The 22,165-nt window shown below is 46.1% G+C and overlaps 1 protein-coding gene across 1 annotated transcript in view; it reads right to left on the bottom strand.

Moving 5' to 3' along the window:
- ADGRL4 (adhesion G protein-coupled receptor L4) overlaps positions 1-6,568 on the bottom strand; it is a 918,866-nt gene extending 912,298 nt beyond the window's left edge. Inside the window, exon 1 of the mRNA XM_069232213.1 lies at positions 6,506-6,568. The gene's annotated coding sequence lies outside the window, so the exon portion shown is untranslated. The remainder of the gene's footprint in view (positions 1-6,505) is intronic.
- Between the last annotated feature and the right edge of the window lie 15,597 nt (positions 6,569-22,165).

Below are 22,165 nucleotides of genomic sequence, written 5' to 3'. Positions count from 1 at the left end.
TTTATAGGCAAATCACTCAAGCTATTAACAGATTCTGCAAATTCCCCATGGTATGATCATGGCTAGGCTTGCACTGGCAAGTCAGAAACAAAAACGTAATAATTAAAACTATTCAATTATTTTCCACTAACCACATTTCTTAAGGTAAGAGAAATCTTCTGCTCACATCCTCTACACTCCAGAGATTTACATTACAAATGAAATACTTTGTTAGCACAATGGCTCATAAAATTACCACCAACACATATTCAGAAGAACTTCCAGGTGAAGTCCTTGCAAATTGTACTTTGGGTACACAATTGAAGCTTCATTCACAAAACCTGTTTTTCTAACAATGTTTTACATTGCTGATAAATTTACATCATTCACTTGATGCTCTGTGGAAATGAGGGGAGAGACTGCTTTGCAGCGGGACACTGATCAGGAGGGGTAAAGAGGGGAAGCAAGTTGAACAAAACACTAGAAACTGCGTCCATTTAAAAAAAAATGGAACATTTCACAAAAATGTGCCATAAATGTTCATGGGATTATTCACATGTCTAAGTGACTGTTCAGGTGCAACACCATTGGCACATCGGTGATCACTCTTTGCATTATTAATTACAGAAGCATTATTTTCATACGACAATTGCACATTTTGCATATTCCAAAACACGTTACAATAGTAATCCTCTATTGAATAATGCCTTTTTTATGTATTCTGTTGTTTATGTAATTGCAAAATAAATCAGCTGTATATTTCAGAAAACAGTGGCCTAGTCTTTTCACTGTGTAAGTTAGATTCATACTATTGTCTGCTGTCTAAGCTTGAGCATTTCTTACCGGCTCATTGTAAGGTCATGTTTTATGCAACAACATGAATAAGCAGTGCTTCATTGGCATCACTCCATTGGCAATTTGATGCATTTGGCGTTTGGCAGCTTGACAGCTTCACATTACATTGGTCATTGAGAAGCCTCATGAACTTTAAAAACTATATCTTAGGTGCCACTTATGGCTTTGAGAGTAACTGAAAGTATGAACTTCCTAACTTCCAACTAAAATGTAAAGTTTGTAAAGCTCAGTTTCTAAAACGTATTTATTTTTTTCTGAAAGGTGCATGTAATTTTGAACTCACTTCCATTCTCACAAGTTAGCTGAGAAGGTCTGTCTGTGTTCCGATGTGCATTTAAGAACAACTTTATTAGACTTGACATCATTAGCATGATTTTTCCTGACCCTTTTGCCTTTCAGCCTCCTGTTTTTGCTGACTTCATTTTTGCTGGCTTTAGGATTCTATGCACTTTACCACTGATAACCAGCACTAAAATTGCTTGTGCTCTCTCATTTGAACAATGTAACAAGGTCATACACCCAATTGGCATAATTGATTCACTTGAAGTCCTTAGTGAAGTGGTACTGCCTGTTCCCAAGGCCTGTAAATTAAATGCTACTAGTGGGCCTGCAGCACTCATTGTGCCACCCACATAAGTAGCCCTTTAAGCATGTGTCAGGCCTGCCCCTGCTGTTTTTGTGTGCAGTTTTAAACTGCCATTTCTGCCTGGCAAAATAAAGCATTTGTGAGACTTAAGCCTTCCTTTTTAATACATATGAGTCAACCTTAAGGTAGGCCCTAAATAGCCCATAGGGCAGGGTGCAGATTATTTAAAATATTGGACTTGTACTTTTATGTTTTAATTGTCCTGGTAGTCAACAACTCTTAAATTATTTTTTCACTACTGCAGTGCTTACCTCTCCCATAGGATAACATTGGGTTAACCTATTAGATATATTCACTTTCATTTGGAGCCAGTAGGAATCTTGAGTTTGGTGTCTAAAGAATTGTAATTTAAAATACTCTGTAATGGTAAAGTCAAATTTTAATTCATAATTCTGAAAATGGCACTTTAAAAAAGTTGGCATTTTCTTGCCCCAACCATTTAGGGCCTGCAGCCGGTTTCCTGGGTCACATCACTAGATGTAGCTGGAGGTTAGTCTTTGTATTTCACTCCTACACAGTGAGACGAAGGAGCATAGGTGTTGGCTGTTGGGCTATCACTAACACACTTGCACATTACAAAGACTGTGGCTGAGCAAACGTACAAGGGGTTTGATACTAGTCTAGTGACTGGACACTCTGGGGCCAAGGCAGGGAATTCCAAGCACATCTGGGGGTGGAAACCCACAGAGCCCTGTCCTACCTCAAAGTGGGTGCCAGGTATAAATATTGGACTCTCAGACTCAACCCTTTAGTACATTTCAGGACCTGTGGAAAACTCAGGAGGACCACTGTGCGGCTCTGATAGAAGGACTGCTGCTCTGTTAACCTGTTGATATACTGTCTGAATGAAAGACTGGGCCTGGACCCTTGATCGTGGGTCTGAAGGTGCTCTATTGGCCCATCTGTGGTTCCAGCAGAACAATGCAGTGGGACACATCACCTCACAAGGCTCCACATTGGAATTACTGTGGGATGTATTCCTGATGCAGTACTTCACATCACAGTCCACATCCCATGGTAACCGTTGCTGCACTGCACACCTCCACACAAGTCATCTCATTGTGACATTAGCTCCTCTGATACACTACCGTGTGAAGCATCTCTATTGCATGGACATAGTATTGCCACCACACATCTCTCAGAACCACTGCTGCTCTCCACACAAGGACCTTGCATTGTCTCTAATTATGCGATATTTCCTTGATGTAGAACTTCGCATTACTCCGCAAACAGTTTGTAAGTCACTTTTGGTCAGTGGGCCCAACTTGGTCCCTGTAGCCAGCCAGTGCTCCATTGTAGTTGGCCTGGACTTGTGACTTTGCAAACAGATAACCATACCTGGGGCTTTGTGCTTTTAGGCACTGTTTTTACTTAAAACATTGAAATTACACATCTCCAGTTTTACTGATTGGATTTTTGGGGTTTTAGTGTCAAATATTTTATTAAATGTAACTTTGTTTTTCCAAAATGGTTATGGATTTTTCTTGTGTTGTGTTCCCATTTTATTACTGCTTGAATTTCTGCATACATATTTTACACATTGCCTCTGAGTTAAGCCTGATTGTTTTGTGCTAAGCTGCAGAAAGGTTAACCAAAGATGAATTTGGGGTTTGCTTCACCCTCACAGAAAATTGTGATTGAGTAGAGGTTAACCCCCCTCAACTAGTAATCTAATTTTCAACAAACATCTTTTATTTTTTGTTTTCTTATTATCTGGTAGGTGATGTTTCAGCAAAGTATCTTGTTTAGGCTACGTTTGATGTGCTAAACTGACTACCATGAATTCACTTTTCCTTCTCTTAAAATTCTTTTTGTACAACATTTTATTGACATGTTTAGTTCTTGTTTATTACTGTTTTTTTACTTACTGAAAAAATACACAAATTACATTGTTCTTGCTTGATGAGGTATATATTGCTTTGCTAAAAACTGAGTATGCTACAGGCCAAAGGTGAATAGCATATCTGAGTTACCTCATCTCACCACAGAGGAACCATGTGCCATTCACTGGTGTGGTCAATTGGTAGGACACACAATGTTATTTTTAGGAGACTAGTTGTGGTGTGTTACCCCAATTCTTAAAGTCTAGGACTGACTGAGTCCTATCATGAACAGCTGCATTGGCTCAGCACAGAGCTGAGGGCCAGGGACGTAGCTTCCATTGGTGCAGCAAGTGCAGTGGCTCCCAGGTCCACAGTTTCAGGGGCCCAATGAACCCTCATTATTGCTGTATTATATAATTTAAACAGCAGCCAGAGTACCCATCTCCCTGCTTGAGGCCCATGACACATCAGCTACACTACTGCACAGCATTTGCAATGTGTAAAACATGTACATATAAATCAGATTTGTTCCTAATTGCAAAGCAGAAAGTAAAGCTCAGAAACAGAAAAGTGATTTTCTCTCTTTGTTTCAGAACATTGTTGGCTGCTGCTTATTAATTGCCTTAGAGAAGTTCTGAGTTAAATGTAAACACTTTAGACACTGCAAACACAAAAAATAGACACTAAGCTCTCATGATAGAGCAACCTCAGTTTTTGCATATGTTTGTCTTGTTAAACGTATTAAATTGCATTGCATCCCTTATAATAAAATCACTACAAATAACATCATATGACATCGCATTTTAACACCTTAGCTGCTGGGACTCCATCCCACTACCTCAGTGCTGAGCACTCTTTTGGCAATTTGGGATGGCTAGGGCTCCATAACTTCTTTCCCCACAAGGTATCCACACTGAATTTACTTCCTTTCATTTCCAACATCCTGGGGATTCTAAAGAAACCCAGTGTTTATGGATTCCCCTGGAGGGGAAAGAGTAAATAGGCAAAATATAGCAAAATGTTTTTTTTTTTTAGGGAAATATGGAAAAATGGCATCCACAAAGGGTTTGCTGTATGAAGGTCATCTACGGGCATCCAGGGTGGGATTACTTGTGTGGGTCTCACCACATTTTTTTACCTAGAATCCCTTGCAAACCTCAAACATCGCCTTAAAAAACACATATTTCTCACATTTCTGTGATGGAAAGTTCTGAAACTTGTGGAAAGCCACAAACTTCCTTCCACCCAGCATTGCCCCTGTCTCCCAATAAAAATGGCACCTCACTTGTGTTGGTAGACAGACATAGTTCCTGTGACAAGAAGCAAAGCAAATGCAACATTGGAAGGCACCAAGTAGACATGTCTGGCGGATGGGGTCCCCAGGGCAAAGATTGGCCCAGAAAGGGGGGCAGCATGGCCACCCTACCATTGTACTATTGTGGGCCCCAGGGTATCTGGCACCCAGGGCATGCAGCCCCGTCCCACACACTGTTGAGTCACCCAACAAGGTACCACTTACTAACTAACCAGTAGAAAGTGAACCAGTTAGATAGACATTTTGTGCAAAATTGTGGACTCTTGTTAGATAAACAAGTAGGTGAGCTTCTGTTCTGGCCATGATGCTCCTTTCACAGAAATTAAACCTCAACATGAAGAAGTTACAAATATAAATGTATCAGGTGCCTCGGTTGAAGCTCCACCTATGAAAAGAACAAATGATCCTAAATCCTAGGCTTGAGAAAGGCAAGTGTGTTTACTCTACGATTCTACATTGAAAAACGATCTGAAGTCTTTCATGGAGGTGAATGCATCTTTCATCTATTGGAGCGCAATCTCTCACCCACTCTCCCACCCAGAAAGACACTAACACAGTCAATCCCACACCCAGAGACACCTCTCACATCTATTCTCACAGCCAGATAGACAGGCAATGTGGTCAACGCCGGCTGCGCATGGCCAAAAACCGTACTCAACATTGGGTTGTGTGGTTATACGAGGTTGGCTGCAGGCCCTGTTGCCAAACCCCATCGCATGCAACTGAAGGTCGTGCATAGCAGTGGTTGTATTGACGTATATTAATGAAAATTATTTGACACTAAAAAAACATAGAATAGGAAAGAGAATTTTTGAAAAACCTTAGAAATTCACAAAAAAAAAAAAGTTACAGGTTTGTTATATTTATGTTCTGAATTTACTCACACAAAACCAGAGAAATGCAGCATTTATAGTTAGAATTATTTCAAGGAACTATAACTTGAGGCCTAAGGTAACTATAACTCGTGCCCTTGCCATGCACTGCTAATTACCCCAGATGTTACATCACTCATGATATCTTTGATGACATATACCAACGGAAGCACTCAAGTCCCTATAATAATATTAATAAAAACCAAATTAAAAGTCCATAGTTCCACTTGGAATGTTCATCGTCTTCTTTATTATTTCATTTTAACAGCTACAGCCAAGCCAACACGTGTTTCGTCTGGGTAAATATCTCCCCACAGACTTCATCAGCGCTTCACTCGACTGTTAATAACATACAAAGTCCAATTAGTTTTGTATACAAAATCTCACTTATAAATTCCAATTCCTAATAAATCCACAATATTTTTTTTATTTTATTTTTCTATAAACACCCAGTGATATACAATTATCTACTATGTGGTTGGAATCTTATTGGATTCATTGATGTTCTATTATGGTAGCTAATCCCCTCTATTAATTAGACATATTTAAATATTAGTGATTTTTATATAAACAAACTCACATGCACCAACGCGTGCCACACCCCATATCAGAAACACCAATGTGTGTCCATCCAATCAAAATACGAATAAATGAAAAGTATTAGTTTTACCTGGTGTAGTGTACTCCGTTTATATCCTTATATCCTAACCTAAATTCAGTGTATTTGTGGACATAAATAAATCGAATGAAATTGAGATTCAAACACTTTCTCCTATGTTATTGCTAGAGCATGCTGCACAGTATATATTATCAGTGTCCGCTGCTATACTTACACTACGTTACTTGTATCTAGTGCTAGATATTATTATTAAGTATATCTCTTTCTTCTCACTGTAAAGAGAAAGAGACCCTATCTTAAATAAACACAATTACATGCCGCCTCCTTTCGCGCTACCGCGCCATTCAAATACAAGGTTACCTCTTGTAACCAATTGTCAACAAAATAGTAACGAACCTTCTAGTAGTGCATCGTCACGCCGCCTCAAATCTGCATTTCCCGTTGATGACAAAGTGTTGAGCAATCTTCCGAACGCGAGTACGCAAAAGGAAGGTCTTGTCACTAGTGTGTGTATTTATATTTGATTCATCACGGACAATAACGACGGACTTCCCGTCTCCCTCCATTGCATTAGTCTAAATAGAAAGAGGACTGTTGTCCCCTTAGAGATAATGATGTAACACAGACTAGTAAACAGAAATAAAGGACTAAACTACTCATATCTATCAAGGCAAGTATCAATTATGTTCATCGATATTTATCTTTGATTGTAATATCCTATTTTAATATTCAAACTTATGATCGCATTTTAGTAATCCAAATCTAATTTCTAATATATCATATTCATTTGAGTTTTTACTATTTATGTTATTTATTTTATTTAACAATAATAGTCCGTATTGTATGCAAAGTTTTAAAGCAATCAAATCTATATGTTTAATATATAACCTAATTAGTGTGCAAATAATATATAATGGTTTCCTGATATAAAAACCGCACTTGTCCGTGCACGTGGTTCACTATTATTCAGTACATAACTAATTTCATTGTCTTAATCCCCTAAAAAATATTCATGTTCATAGTCAGAATTCAAGCCACGTTCTACTGCCATTAATCTCATAATCCAACATCATTCCCTCCTTCTCAAAACAAGTTCTCTATTCCCTCCTCTTGGATCTATTTTAACATGGTCAAATCCAAAGAACTTGAATTCTTTTCGTGTATCCTGCACATCACACTCTTTCATATGTACAGCAATAGGAAATCTGTCATCATTTTGTTTAATAGCTCTCCAATGCTCTCCAATCCTTATTTTCAGTGGGCATTCAATATGGCAGAGGTCTGGGACACTCTGGAGGAGCTATGGGCACCACCCCTGGGTAGTGATGGACAGGAGAGTGGTCACTCCCCTTTCCTTTGTCCAGTTTCACACCAGAGCAGGGGCTGGGGGATCCCTGAACCGGTGTAGACTGGCTTATGCAAGGAGGGCACCATCTTTGCCCTTCAAAGCATTTCCAGAGGCTGGGGGAGGCTACTCCTCCCCAGCCCTTAACACCTATTTCCAAAGGGAGAGGGTGTAACACCCTCTATCAGAGGAAATGCTTTGTTCTGCCTTCGTGGGACTAGGCTGCCCAGACCCCAGGAGGGCAGAAGCCTATCTGTGGGTTGGCAGCAGCGGTAGCTGCAGTGAAAACCCCAGAGAGCTAGTTTGGCAGTAGCCGGGGTCCATGCTGGTGCCCCGGGGATGCATGGGATTGGCACCCCAATACCAGATTTGGCATGGGGAACAATTCCATGATCTTAGATATGTTACATGGCCATATTCAGAGTTACCATTGTGAAGGTACATATAGGTATTGACCTATATGTAGTGCACACGTGTAATGGTGTCCCCGCACTCACAAAGTCCAAGGAAATTGCCCTGAACTATGTGGGGGTACCTTGGCTAGTGCCAGGGTACCCTCAAACTTAGTAACTTTGCACCTAACCTTCACTAAGTGAGGGTTAGACATATAGGTGACTTATAAGTTACCTAAGTGCTTTGTAAAATGGCTGTGAAATAACGTGGACGGTATTTCACTCAGGCTGCAGTGGAAATCCTGTGTAAGAATTGTCTGAGCTCCCTATGGGTGGCAAAAGAAATGCTGCAGCCCATAGGGATCTCCTGGACCCCAATACCCTGGGTACCTAGGTACCATATACAAGGGAATTATAAGGGTGTTCCAGTGTGCCAATCAGAATTGGTAAAAATAGTCACTAGCCTGCAGTGACAATTTTAAAAGCAGAGAGAGCATAAGCACTGAGGTTCTGGTTAGCAGAGCCTCAGTGAAACAGTTAGGCACCACACAGGGAACACATTCAGGCCCCAAACTATGAGCACTGGGGTCCTGGCAAGCAGGATCCCAGTGAGACAGGCAAAAACAAACTGACACACAAGTAAAAAATTGGAGTAACATGCAAGGCAAGATGGTACTTTCCTACACAACCCCTCCCCAAACGAGGGACAATAAGGCTAACCTTGCCCATATAAGTCTTCATTGTCTAAGTGGAAATATCTGGAGAGTCCATCTGCATTGGAGTGGGTATTCCCAGGTCTATGTTCCACTGTATAGTCCATTTTCTGTAGGGTGATGGACCACCTCAAAAATTTAGGGTTTCCACCTTTCATTTGTTTAAGCCATAATAGAGGTTTGGGGTCTGTCTGAACACTAAAGTGAGTACCAAACAGGTATGGTCTCAACTTGTTCAGTGCCCAGACCACAGCAAAGGCCTCCCTCTCTATGAAATACCAATGCTTTTCTCTAGGGGTCAACCTCCTGCTGATAAAAGCAAGAGGTTGATCCTGGCCCTCAGTGTTAAGTTGTGATAGCACTCCCCCCGCCCCTAATTCAGAAGCATCAGTCTGGATTATGAACTTCTTGGAGTAAAAGGGCTTTTTAGGACAGGTGCAGAGCACATGGCCTGTTTGAGCTCATCAAAAGCCTTTGGACAGCTAGCTGTCCACAATATCTTTTTAGGCATCTTCTTACTAGTGAGGTCATTAAGAGGAGCTGCAATGGAGCCATAGTTCTTAATGAACATCCTATAGTACCCTGTGAGGCCTAAGAAGGCTCTCACCTGGGTTTGAGTTGTAGGGGGAGCCCATTCCATAATGGTCTGGATCTTCCCCTGCAGTGGTGCTATCTGTTCCCCCCCCCCCCCACCAGGTGGCCCAGATAAACCACTTTCCCCTGCCCTATCTGTCACTTTGAAGCCTTGATAGTGAGGCCTGCCTTTTCCAGGGCCTCCAAAACGTTCCATAGGTGGACCAGGTGCTCATCCCAAGTGGAGCTAAAGACGGCTATATCATCTAGATATGCTGCACTAAAAGCTTCCAAACCTTGCAGGACTGTGTTCACCACCCTCTGAAAAGTGGCAGGTGCATTCTTCAACCAAAAGGGCATCACAGTGAACTGATAGTTCCCTCTAATGGTGGAAAATGCAGTTTTAGGTTTAGCATCTTCTGATAATTTAATCTGCCAATACCCTGCAGTTAAATCAAAAGTGCTTAGATACTTGGCAGAAGCCAGTGTATCTATTAGCTCATCTGCCCTGGGTATAGGGTTAGCATCAGGTTTGGTTACTTGATTGAGACCTCTGCAGTGAACACAAAACCTCATTTCTCTTTTACCATCCTTAGTGTGAGGTTTTCGGGACACGCACCACTGGGCTAGCCCATGGGCTTTCTGAAGGCTCAATCACTCCTAAGTCCGGCATCTTCTGTACCTCTTGTTTTATGCAATCTCTGACATGGTCGGGCTGCCTCTAATCTTACTTTTGACAGGTTAACTGTCTCCAGTATTGATTGTGTGATCACACCAGGTAGTGGTACCTGGTATCAGTGAGAAGAGTTCAGAAAATTGGCCTAGGAGATATACACAGTTGTCCTTCTGCTCAGCAGTAAGGCAATCTGCAAGCACCACTCCCTCCACTAAGCCATCAGCTTCAGTGGTGGAGAAGAGATCAGGGAGAGGGTCACTCTCTTCTTCCTGTCCCTCGTCAGTTGCCATGAGCAGGGTTAAGTCAGCCCTGTCATAGTAGGGTTTTAGGCGATTGACATGGAGCAACTTAAGGGGATTCCTGGTAGTGCCCAGGTCTACCAAGTAGGTAACCTCACACTTCTTCTCAACAATGAGATGGGTTCCACTACATTTGTCCTGGAGTGCTCTTGTGGCCACAGGCTCTAATACCCACACCTTCTGTCCTGGATGGTACTGGGTCAGGACAGCCTTCTGGTCATGCCATTGCTTTCGGAGCTCTTGGCTGGCCTGAAGGTTTTTACTGGCCTTTTTCATGTACACAGCCAATCTGGATCTTAGGCCAAGTACATAGTCCACAATGTCTTGCTTTGGAGCTTTTAAAGGTTGTTCCCAACCTTTCTTCACAAGTGCAAGGGGACCTCTTACAGGGTGCCCAAAGAGGAGTTCCAAGGGGCTAAAGCCCATTCCTTTTTGGGGTACCTCCCTGTAAGCAAAAAAAAGGCATGGCAACAGGACATCCCATCTCCTTCAGGGAGTCCCATAATCATAGTTTTATTAAACCTCTCAACCAGACCAATTGTCAGTGGATGATAAGGAGTAGTGTACGTATAATTTACACCACACTCCTTCCAGATAGCTTTGAGGAATGCAGACATGACGTTACTGCCTAGGTCTGACACCACTTCCTTAGGGAAGCACACTCTGGAAAAGATTCCCAGGAGGGCCTTTGCCACTGCAGGAGCTGTAGTGGTCCTTAAGGGAATTGCTTCGGGATAGCTAGTGGCATGGTCCACTACCACAAGGATGAATCTATTGCCTGAAGCTTTGGAGGGTCAAGGGGGCCAACTATGTCAACCCCTACCCTTTCAAAGGGCACCCCAACCACAGGCAGTGGAATTAAGGGGGCCTTAGGTGTGCCACTAGTCTTGCCACAGGCTTGGCAGGTCACAGAAGAGCGCCAAAACTCTTTAGTGTCCTCTGACATGTGAGGCCAGTGAAACAATGGAACAAGCCTGTCCCAAGTTTTACTCTGGCCCAAATGCCCAGCCAAAGGAATGTCATGTGCCAAGGTCAGAAGAAACTCCCTTTACTGCAAAGGGATAACCAATCTCCTGGCAGCTCCAGGTTTAGGGTCCCTTGACTTAGTATAAAAGAGGTTGTCTTCCCAATAGACCTTATGGCTATAAGTGACATTCCCATTCTGCTATTTGACAGCTTCTTGTCTTAAACCCTCTAGTGTGGGACAGGTCTACTGTGCCACACTCAGCTCTTCCCTAGCAGGCTCCCCTGTACCCAAAAGCTCAGCAGTGTCTGCTGCTAGCTCATCTGGTGTAGGTTCTGCACAGGGAGAGGATTCCTCTTTCCCAAAAGGGGAATCTTCTGGAAAGGGAGGGATAGTGGACAAGGATTTACCCTTTCTACCCCTTGCTTTTGGGAGCACTTGGTCCATTGTTCCAGGATCCAAGTTTCCCTGTCCTCTTTGCTTCTTGGCCTGATCCATTGTCAAAGCAAAGATATGCCCAGGAATGCCCAGCATTGCTGCATGAGCCTCCAACTCCACTTCAGCCCAAGCTGATGTCTCCAAATCATTGTCTAGTAAGCAATCTACAGGTAAATCAGTGGCTACCACAACTTTCTTTGGACCAGTAACCCCTCCCAGTTGAGATTCACAACAGCCATGGGGTGGCTAAGAGTGTTGTTATGAGCATCAGTCACTTGGTACTGCTGACCAAGTAGTTGCTGATCAGGGTGAACCAGTTTCTCAATCACCATAGTGACACTGGCTCCTGTATCCCTGTAGGCCTCAATTTCAACACCGTTTATTAGGTGAAGTTGCTTGTACTTACCCATATTAAGGGGACACGCAACCAAGGTGGCAAAGTTAATACTGCCATCAGAGACTAAAACAGCCTCTGTGGTCTCCCTAACTAGACCAACCCCAACTACACTACCAATGGTGAGCCCAGCTACACTCTTTGATTGGCTATTTGTAGTAGACTTCCCACCACCACTGCTGTTACGAGGGGCACTAGAGGTTGCAGTTGGGGTTGTGGTAGTGGGAGCCTTGGTGCTTTTCTTTGGGTAGGTGGAATCACTTGCCCAATGGCCTTTACTTTTACATAAATAACACCATGGCTTCTTTTGATTGTGGGAAGAGAATTTGGACCCACCACCCCCGGAGGATTTTTGTGGGCCTGACGAAGACTCCGAATGTTTTTTATCTTTGTCCCCACCCTTGTCAGAAGACTTACCATCCTTCTTCTTGCCATCCTTGTCACCCTCTGTATGAACTTTTCTGTTCACTCTTGTTCTGACCCAATTGTCTGCCTTCTTTCCCAATTCTTGGGGAGAGGTCAGATCTGAGTTTACCAAGTACTGGTGCAACTAATCAGACACACAGTTGTTCAAAATATGTTCTCTCAGGATTAGATTATACAGGCTTCCATAGTCAGTCACTTTACTGCCATGTAACCAACCCTCCAAGGCCTTCACTGAACAGTCTACAAAGTCTGTCCAGTCTTGAGAGGATTTTTTTTGGAAACTCTGAACTTTATCCTGTATTGTTCAGTGGTTAAGCCAAATCCATCTAAAAGTGCATCCTTCAAAACTTTGTAATTATTAGCATCACTTTCTCCGACAGTAAGGAGTCTATCCCTACCCTTACCCGTGAAAGATAGCCACAAGATAGCAGACCACTGCCTTTGAGGGACCAAATGTACCATACAAGCCCTAGCAAGTGCAGCAAACCACTTGCTAATGTCACCCCCCTCCTTGTAAGGGGGGATTATCTTATACAGGTTTATGGAATCTTGTTCTCTTACAGGATTACTATAAAAAACACTGCTGCTGCCACCATGGGGAACTAACCCCAACTTCTGCCTTTCCCTCTCTACATCTAGAGATTCCCTGTCTAAGGCCAACTGCTGCTGTCTCAGCTTCAGTCTGGCCTCTTCCAACCTCAGCTTTCTGAGTTCCCTTTCCATGGTGTTATCCTCAGGGTGGGAGGTTTGGGACTTCTGAGACACAAAGGAAATGTGGGAATTGGCAGAGTGGGACCTGTCTCTAACTGGCTGGATTCTAGTAACCTGGCTTTTTGGAGTGAAAGGTGCCCTACTAGTGTGGGACCCCCTCCAACTATCAGTGTTCCTAGGAGGCCTGTTAGATGGCAGGTCTTTGGATGAAACCTCCACAAAGTCCTCAGGGCCCTCCCCTGATTCTTGCTGGATACCCTTCCCTCTACCTACTGATCCTGAGATGGGCCAGACTGGTTCTTGTAACTTTCTAGGAGAAGGCTAAGGAGAAGATCTTTGGTAGGGTTCTTACCAATGCTTACACCTCTTTAAATGCAGAGAACCCTCAAACTTTTAAAGTTTAAACTACCATAGGTTGCCTGGAAAACTGTGGGAGTACGTTCTACTGCAGTCATGTTTCGAAAGGGTTTAGGACAGAGATGAAAATGTTTTTAGAAACTTTTAAAGAAGAGAGAAAAACTTTTCAAACTTTTCAAAACTTTTCTAAAACTTTTTGGAAAGTTTATAGAAAGAAAGTTAAACTGTTTAGGTTAACTGTGTATATTTTTAAGTATTTGGTATATGTTTTACCTATGAAAAGCACCAATGACCAAGTGGTACAGCAGTTACAAGTACTTATCCCACCGCTGCACCACCAATGTAGGAGGCTGGCCTGGCTTATAGTGGGAACCTGATGGTACTTACACCTTGTGCCAGGTCCAGTTATCCCTTTTTAGTAGATTAGTAGTGTCCTAGCAGCTTAGGCTGATAGAGGTAGCTATAGCAGAGCAGCTTAGGCTGAACTAGGAGACATGCAAAGCTCCTACTGTACCACTTATATCATATAGCACTATATCATAAGAATCACAATACTCAGAGATAATGAAAATAAAGGTACTTTATTTTAGTGACAATGGGGGTCATTACAACCCTGACAGACGGTGTTAAAGTGGCGGTAAGACCGCAAACAGGCCGGCGAAAAAAAAAAAGGGAATTATGACCGCGGCGGAAACCGCCAACAAAGACAGCCACTTTAACACTCCGACCGCCACAGCGGTACAGACAAGCAGCGCGGCGGTCACTGCCAACAGACAGGCGGGAGACAAAGTACCGCCCACAGTATCACAACCTACCAATCCGCCACCTTTTCCGGGGCGGATTCACCATGGATAAAAACACGGCGGAAACAGCCATTTCAAAGGGAAAACGCTCACCTCAAACACTCCACGAGGAAGGAGGGCACCATGGAGCCGGAACTCCAAATACTCCCTGCGATAGTATTCCTGCTCCTGTACGATGACCATCAACGCTGGCACCTGAGACAATGGTGAGTACTGCACCTACGACATAGGGGAGGGGGAGGCAAAAGTCAGGGACACAAACACGCAACACCCCCACCCCCACCCCCACCCCGACCCTCACCCACTACAACACACACACCAATGCATATCCAAACAACACAGTAACAACCCCCAACCCCCCCGGAAGAATGCAAAGACAAAAGGAAATGAGTGCAACCATTGTAATGTATAAAAATACAGTAAGCTTATATACAGATATATATACACAGTCAACAAAATATACATCAAGATTAGTAGTGCAGGTATGCACCATTCAATGTCCATGGACCACTGGCCCCAAAATGCATGGGCGAGGCCCACACTAGATACCTGAGCAAAATGGAGAGAACACTGCTGGGGCATCAGATAGAAATACAACAGGCACCTCAGGGGGAAGGGTAGGGGGGGACACCTCAGCCGGATGACAGCACCACGCCAGATCCACGAGGGGGCTCCATGCCCATTGATGTATCCTGGGGAGTGCAACGCCACAGTCTCACAAGTCTTTTCAGTGGGTGGTTTGCCCACTGTACCATCCTGGGGAGTGCAAAGCCACAGTCTCACAAGTCTTTTCAGTGGGTGGTTTGCCCACTGCTTTATCCTGGGGAGTGCAAAGCCAAAGTCTCACAAGTCTTTTCAGTGGGTGGTTTGCCCACTGTACCATCCTGGGGAGTGCAAAGCCACAATCTCACAAGTCTTTTCAGTGGGTGGTTTCCCCACTGCTTTATCCTGGGGAGTGCAAAGCCACAGTCTCACAAGTCTGTTCAGTGAGTGGTTTGCCCACTGCTTTAGCCTGGGGAGTGCAAAGCCACTGTCTCTCAAGTCTGCTCACTGGGTGGTTTGCCCACTGCTTTATCCTGGGGAGTGCAAAGCCACAGTCTCTCAAGTCTTTTCAGTGGGTGGTTTGCCCACTGCTTTATCCTGGGGAGTGCAAAGCCACAGTCTCACAAGTCTTTTCAGTGGGTGGTTTGCCCACTGTACCATCCTGGGGAGTGCAAAGCCACAGTCTCTCAAGTCTGTTCAGTGGGTGGTTTGCCCATTGCTTTATCCTGGGGAGTGCAAAGCCACAGTCTCTCAAGTCTGTTCAGTGGGTGGTTTGCCCACTGTACCATCCTGGGGAGTGCAAAGCCACAGTCTCACAAGTCTTTTCAGTGGGTGGTTTGCTCACTGCTTTATCCTGGGGAGTGCAAAGCTGCAGTCTCACAAGTCTTTTCAGTGGGTGGTTTGCCCACTGCCTTTTCCTGGGGAGTGCAAAGCCACAGTCTCACAAGTCTTTTCAGTGGGTGGTTTGCCCACTGTACCATCCTGGGAGTGCAAAGCCACAGTCTCACAAGTCTTTTCAGTGGGTGGTTTGCCCACTGCTTTATCCTGGGGAGTGCAAATCCACAGTCTCTCAAGTCGATAACAGGCTCCACTGGTTCTGGAGGGGGACCGGTGCCCAGAGTGTTTCATCCTGTTAAGGACAGAGGTAGTGGATGCTGTTCTCCACTGGTTCTGGTGGAGGACTGGTCCCAGTTCCGTCACTGCCCCTGCCGCATATGGGCTAGCGGTGCTTGAGTTGGCGGTGCTTGCCCTGTTCAGCGGTGCTTGCTATGGCGGTCTTTGCCCTGTTCAGCGGTGCTTGCCCTGTTCAGCAGTGCTTGACTTTGCAGTTTCTGACCTGTTCAGCGGTGCTTGCCATGGCGGTCTTTGCCCTGTTCAGCGGTGCTTGACTTTGCAGTTTCGGACCTGTTCAGCGGTGCTTGCCATGGCGGTCTTTGCCCTGTTCAGCGGTGCTTGCCCTGTTCAGCGGTGCTTGCCATGGCGGTCTTTGCCCTGTTCAGTGGTGCTTGCCCTGTTCAGCTGTGCTTGACTTTGCTGTCTCTGACCTGTGCAGCGGTGTTTGCCATGGCAGTCCCTCATTGCCCAGCGGGGCTGTGGCTGCCGGGGCCCTCCTGGGCACTGACTCTGGCGGTGGTCTCCTGACCAGTGACGATGGACTGCTCTCCTGGGCACTAACTCTGGCGATGGTCTCCTGAACACTAATGATGGGACTGCCCTCCTGGGCACTGACTCTGGCGATAGTCTCCTGACCTCTGACGATGGGGCTGGCGGAGGCCTCCTGGGCAGCAGGGATGATGGCGGCCTTCTACGCTGTGCTGCTCTTCCCCGACTTTGGCGCTTTCTTCTGCCCCTTCCCCACCTTGGGAGGAGTCACAGCTGAGTCGACACTCCCCCCAGGACCCTTGTGAGCGGCTTTGCCGGCTGGAGTCTTCCCCCTATCCCGTCGTGCACTGTCCAACTTCTGGTGCTTCACATGGGGGGACTGGCTGTGCTTTGGCTCCGTGTCACACTGGCTGCCCTGGTGCCCGGTGCACTCCACATACCTCTAACAGGCACCACTGGTACCAGAGATTTTTTGGCTGAGGTGCTAGTACGAGACCTATGAATCGGAGGGGGGGTGGTGGGAAAGAGGTCAACATTTCTCACGAAAAGTTTCTGACAAACACTGGGACGGGTAGCTGGAGGGGGTCTGGGAGTGGAGGAAGAGGAGGTGGTTGTAGGAGGTGTAACTTTGGATGATTTGGGTGTAGGTGCATGTTCTGGAGGCTGTTGTGAGGTGGATGGATGTTGGGTTTGTGTGTGCCCGCGTTTGTGTACTTTGGGATGGGGCGTCACAGACACACTGGGAGAGGACACAGGGGACGTGTAAATGGTAGTGGGGGTGGTGAGTGCAGGTGAGCGGGGTGTGCTGGTGGGTGTGCTGGTGCGAGTCCTAGTGGCTGTAGTGGTAGTGCATGCAGGTGAGAGTGTAGACGACACTGGGAGGGAGGAGTGAGATGACAAGGAGGGGGACACAGTGGAGGCAGTGGATGTTGCTGTGTCTGTATGTGGGTGATGCTTGTGTGAGTGCCTGTGGGATGTGTGGTGCCTATGTTTGCCTGAGCTTCCCTTGTGTGTTGACGTGTGTGCAGGCTGGTCTGATGGTGTGCTTGGGATAGGCAGAGGTACAGGGGATTGGGTCTGGGTGGAGGAAGTTGGAGGGGGGAGACTAGACACAGGGACAATGTATGCCATCAGTGCTGAGGCCAGAGATTGCAGGGATCGATGATGGGCAGCCTGACCAGAATGAATGCCCTCCAGGAATGCATTAGTGTGTTGCAACTCCCTTTCTACACCCTGGATGGCATTCATAATGGTAGACTGCCCAACAGTGAGTGACCTGAGGAGGTCAATGGCCTCCTCACTGAGGGCAGCAGAGGTGACAGGGGCTGAGGTGCCTGGGGCGAAGGTGATGCCCACCCTCCTGGGTGAGCGGGCACGGGGCACACGCTGAGGGGCTGCTGGGAGGGTGGTGCTGGTAGGGGGGTGGCGGCTGTACCTGTAGAAGTGGGGGGCACCGATTTTGCCGCCACCACGAAGGAGCTCCCATCGGACGACGAGTCTGTGTCGCTGGTTGCTGATCAGGTGACCGCCGTGAAGCTCCCCTCGCCCTCCATCCCACTGGTGTATTCGGAGTCCGTGGTGTGGCCCTCCATGGCCATGTGGGCTGCAGCCCCCTCGTGCTCCTGTGCCACTGTACCCCCGCCTGATGATGCTGATGCACAAAAGAACAGGGAGAGCACAAAAAGGGGGGGGGGGGGTGACAGAAGAAAGACAGGTTGAGTGCATGGCTTACCGCTACCGTTGGCGGACAATACAGACACAGCAGCCCCCTGCACTACGCGGCGCTGTTGGGCTCTACAGATGCAGTTCCTGGGATATGGCCTACATGGCTATGGTGGACATCTCCACACATAGATGACACAGGGGCATGTATTCCTGTACTTGGCACTCTACAGAGGTGGGGTGGAGTGGCACATGGCCTGCATTACAGAGGGGCCTAGCCTACGGAACTCGCCCTGGCCTAGGGAAACCCACAGCCCTCCTCCCCCACCCAGACCCCTCCACTGCACGCAAAGTCAGCTGAATGAAAGTGTACTCACCCCCTTGTGTCTGCTGTGATGCCCTCAAGCGCCCATCCAACTCAGGGTAGGCCACCACCAGGATCCGGAACATCAGGGGGGTCATGGTGCGACGGGCACCCCTCCCACGTTGGGAGGCCATCCCCAGCTGAGCCTCTGCCGTCTTCTTGCTCCAGCGGCGAATGTCCTCCCATCTTTTCCCCCAGGGTCCGGACGTCCTTGGCGATGGCACGCCAAATATCCTTCTTCTGATGGGCGCTGACCTACATGACATGGACGGGGAAGAAGAGAAGTCATTACCAACTGTACCGTCGAAATGAGTGGCCCACATCCCTGCCCTTGCCATGTGGCACATGCATTCACAGTCCTTCATGCTCACAGAACCCTGCCCCCTTCCTTCTTACGACCAACCCTCTCCACCCAGGCATAGCTCATACAACTTGCACCCTATGTACTCACCTGTTGGTCTGGGGGACCGTAGAGTGGCGGGTACTGGGGGAGGACCCCGTCCACGAGCTTCTCCAACTCCTGTGCAGTGAAGGCAGGGGCCCTTTCCACAGACGCACGTGCCATTGCCTCTTCCAGACCGAGGTCCCAGCAGCACTTGCAGTATAGGTCCTCTCCTGTCGAAGATCAGGTATCGTGTGATTCAACAGATCGAAAATGGCGGTCACGTCCGCGGCGGTGACGTCCGCGGCGGTGTGTATCATCATCGCCGGCGCACTTCCTCATTGGCTCCTTGGACCCATAGGGTCCAATGTTAACCAATGCAGCATTGCGCCGCGGTCTTCGACCGCCTACCGCGGCGGTGTACAACGCCAGCGCAGTTACCTCACATCCCATTGTCCCACTTTAGAGGTCAGGCAGCCGCCATTTCAGGCTTCATTTTCAAATGCGTCACACATACCTAGGCCTGGACTCAACACTCCTACAGACAACTTTTTGGATTATGTTTCGTGTTCTTTGTAGCTGTGGGTACATACCTCTGAGTTGCTTGACTCTGTGGTCGCTTTTGTCCTTCCTAGGCACCGTCAGCTGGGACATGTGAGGAGATGGCGGAATCCTCCGGTGTACCGACCGCTGGTGGACCTGTTGACAATGGAGGAGCGACATTTAATCATCGCCTACAGGTTTGACCGTGCCACAATCCAGGAACTGTGTACCCAGTTGGAGCCAGACCTGATGTCAGCAATCCGCCATCCCACAGGAATCCCCCCTCAAGTGCAGGTGCTATCAGTGCTCTATTTCCTTGCAAGTGTGTCATTTCAAACAACAGTGGCCATGGCATCAGGGATGTCCCAGCCTATGTTTTCCAACGTGTTGTCCAGAGTGTTGTCTGCCCTGCTGAAACACATGAGGAGCTACATCGTTTTCCGTCAGGATTTGGCTAAAGTTAAAGGGGACTTCTATGCCCTTGGACATATCCCCAACATCATAGGTGCCATTGATGGGACCCATGTAGCTCTGGTCCCCCCCACAGGAGTGAACAGGTGTAGAGGAACCGGAAGAGTTATCATTCGATGAATGTACAGATGGTATGTTTGGCAGACCAGTACATCTCCCAGGTAAATGCTATGTTCCCTGGCTCTGTGCATGACCCCTACATCCTGCGGAATAGCAGCATCCTATATGTGATGGGTCAACTCCAGAGGCACCGGGTGTGGCTATTAGGGGACTCTGGTTACCCCAACCTGTCATGGCTACTGACCCCAGTGAGGAATCCCAGGACCAGGGCAGAGGAACGCTACAATGAGGCCCATGGGCGGACTAGGAGGGTGATCGAACGCATCTTCGGCCTCCTGAAGGCCAGGTTCGGGTGCCTCCATATGACAGGTGGTTCCCTATTCTACTCACCAAGGAAGGTGTGCCAGATCATCATCGCCTGCTGTATGCTTCACAATCTTGCATTGCGACTCCAGGTGCCTTTTCTGCAGGAGGATGGTCCAGATGACGGTGTTGTGGCAGCTGTGGAGCCTGTGGACAGTGATGAGGAGGAAGCAGAGGAAGAAGACATTGACAACAGGGATTCAGTCATACAGCAATATTTCCAGTGACACACAGGTGAGAACACTTTCTTGACTACTACAAGTACTTTCACACTTCTACCTCTATCCTGTCTGTCAATTTCAACCAGTATTTGGTAACTGAGTTGTACATTTCCCTTACGGTTTCACAGGTGTGGTTACCAACGTGTGTCATCTGCTTGCATCCTTCATGGACTTGTGATGTGTGCCATAGGTATGTTGACATTACTATTGAGAACAGATTTTGTCACTGTAATTGCTAATACACATTTTCTAAATCACAGACTGACTCCAGATTGTTTTGTGGTTCAAGGGTGTTTATTGAAGTGCTAAATATTGGATGGGGTGGTAAAATGGTGAGGGGTGATGGTGGAGGAATGTCCATGGCAGAGTCCAGTCTATTACTCTCACAGGTGCACTGCCCATATGGGCATAGGAAGTGGAGCTGGAGCAGTTCCAATATGGACAGGGTTACAAAGTGGGACAGTGGGATGACAATCAGGGTGGTCTCATTTCTTGGCGGGGTTCTTGCCATCGTGCTCTGTCCTGTTCCTGGATCTCAGGGACCGCTTGCGTGGTGGTTCTCCGTCTGCAGGGGGTGGGGTGCTGGTGTGGTGGTCTTGTGGTAAACATACCCTAGGCCATTCTCCAACTTGCCCAGACACTCAATCAAATTACAAAACTTATTAGGCTAAGATTAACACGATTTATTTCAAAACCATGTACCAAAAGAATACCTAAAACCTATTCTATGCTAAACTAGCCTATAGTAACTATACTTAATTATCAACTACACCTTTCTAACCTATTCTAAACTCATCTTACACCTGTAACACTATACTCTAAACAATTGCCCCCCACACCACTTAAGAGACAAGATACAAGTAGCACAACATAAACTATGACTACACATCTACTAACCTCACCTATGGCCTAAACAAATATAAAAAAAAATGTATTTTTATTTTATTATTTTTTTATATGTTTTTTATTTAGTTATGTAATTACTTTTTTATACGCAAATACCCCAACATGACCCCGGACTCAAAACTCCAATAATAAAATAATGTAGGAAAACCCAACCCCTCACTATACTTAACCTAACCTATGCCTACCCTACAAAGCTGCAGTCATGATGAGTTGTGACAGTGTTCTCTTTCTACATTACTGTATTTCCATTTGCTGACAGCCCCTAACTTAGGTGTGCCCGCTTACATACATCCTGTTGGGCATGGTGTTGTTGTGGTTAATGGGCTAGGTATTAGCACCTTGCTCACTTGATGGATCAATAGATGTAGTGGTGCATGGATCTAGACCTTCAGGAGTCACATGCCCACGAATTGCATGTCACTGATATGTGAGATGGAGGCAGCAGACCCTCTTATGTCACAAACAATGTTAGTACCATACTTGTCACCTTTGTGTTATCTCCAAGCATTTGAACCAATAATATTTGGAAATCTGTGGTAATAGCAAAAATTCTGCTATTTTTCATTCCCACCCTTAGGTTTTGTTGGACATATCATCGAAGAGAGCAGGTTGGCACATAATGACATTGGTTTTGTGCATGCTACCTAAAGTAATGTTTTCATCTAGAACTATCAGTTCATGCACACCAGCTCATCACTTTTGAAGCAATTACTCAATCTTATTGACTTGAGTTATTTCTCAAACGATTTTGTAATAATGTTATAACATGCAGCTCTCGAATTCCTAAAAAATATAGAATTACTCAATCTCTAAGCACTTTTACAAAACAAGGCAATTATTGAAATGAA

Source organism: Pleurodeles waltl, chromosome 4_2, assembly GCF_031143425.1.
Source record: "Pleurodeles waltl isolate 20211129_DDA chromosome 4_2, aPleWal1.hap1.20221129, whole genome shotgun sequence".
NCBI lineage: Eukaryota > Metazoa > Chordata > Amphibia > Caudata > Salamandridae > Pleurodeles > Pleurodeles waltl.
Note: the sequence above shows the minus strand (reverse complement) of the source record. Positions and strands in the feature narration are given on the sequence as shown.